The sequence below is a fragment of the Haplochromis burtoni genome, unplaced genomic scaffold, assembly GCF_018398535.1.
Source record: "Haplochromis burtoni strain Fernald_Lab_line unplaced genomic scaffold, NCSU_Asbu1 Contig_7, whole genome shotgun sequence".
In the NCBI taxonomy this organism is placed as follows: domain Eukaryota; kingdom Metazoa; phylum Chordata; class Actinopteri; order Cichliformes; family Cichlidae; genus Haplochromis; species Haplochromis burtoni.
Genome location: NW_024582368.1, coordinates 1072609 through 1073824, shown reverse-complemented (window position 1 = coordinate 1073824; position 1216 = coordinate 1072609). Strand labels below are relative to the sequence as shown.

Sequence of the window (1216 nt, the reverse complement as noted above, 5' to 3'; positions counted from 1 at the left end):
TAAAGACAAAATGTACACAGTCTTTTGGTCTTTGCAGAATTTTACATGCACATTTGCATGTTGGAAAAACTGCTAATAAAACTTTCTGTCTCAAATCAATGGCATAATAAGACACAAACATAAAACTCTATTAAGGAATGTCTTTTAAAGTGATTTATATAATTTAGAACAATATTCAAGTTAGCAAAACAACAAGCTCAGTAGTTACTTTCAAACACTAAACTAAAAATGTGCAGTTTTCTGAACTGTTGGTTTTTCTTCCGTTGAGCTTGAAAAAACTAGTTCGCACGTGGATAGTGTTTACAAGTTTTAAATGAGGTTTTTATATCAGTATATCAACCCCACTGGCGCAAAGGCACGAGCGTCAAGGAATGGCTTCATCGGATGTCGCGGCCCCCCCTCTCACAGCCCCTGCCTTCCCCGTCCCTGTCCTGAACCTTTACTGTTGTGGATCGTTTCTCGAGCCCCCGCTGAAGCACAGAGTGAGCCCGCCTCGCAGAGCGCTACATCGGGCTGTGCCGGTGACAGTACCAAACACCTTCAACCTGAGCAGCAGCCGTGGATCAGCAGCAGATCAGAGCCGCCGTGGACTGCGCGGCTTTGGAAAAAGAAGCGGACTGTAACTACGGGGAACGGACAGCAGAGTCGATTTTTTTCTGGCGTGTTGGTGCTCTCTGAAAAAGTTGTATCTGCTTGGGACGCACAAGATACCCACTGCTGAAGGAAATATCCCCGCACGGGTTGGTTGTAAATAACATCTTTAAAGGTGAGCAGATCACGCAGTGTGCAACAGTGATTGAGTGAGTGTTGTGTTTTTGTGCTGTATTTTAACAGAAGGGTTAAGGACTTCTTGACTTTTATCAAGCGCCCTCAAAATGCTTTGTCCACGCATGCAAAAATAGAAATAGAAGTAGTTGTTGAAGTTCAGTTATAATTTTATCGTAAAATACGAATTTTGCTTAAACCTGCGTGGATATTTATGTGAAAGTGTGCTTTGATTGTGCTGAGTTGCGTGGTTAGAGTATGTATGGCTTACGGTGTAGCTGCATGATCATTTGATTTATTGATAGTTTAATCTGAGTACTTGTGCAGTTAATCCACTTGAATGCAGTGATTTGCTTTACACGAGTTTCCTCAGTTTTTCTTCCTCAGGAGCTGGTGTGTGTGTGTGTGTGTGTGTGTGTGTGTGTGTGTGTGTGTGTGTGTGTGTGTGTGT

General features: G+C 42.8%; 1 protein-coding gene across 1 annotated transcript in view; it reads left to right on the top strand.

Moving 5' to 3' along the window:
• The first annotated feature begins 450 nt into the window (after nt 1–450).
• The window catches only part of lzts2a (leucine zipper, putative tumor suppressor 2a), a 43710-nt gene continuing 42944 nt past the window's right edge, over nt 451–1216 (top strand). Inside the window, exon 1 of the mRNA XM_042224797.1 lies at nt 451–766. The gene's annotated coding sequence lies outside the window, so the exon portion shown is untranslated. The remainder of the gene's footprint in view (nt 767–1216) is intronic.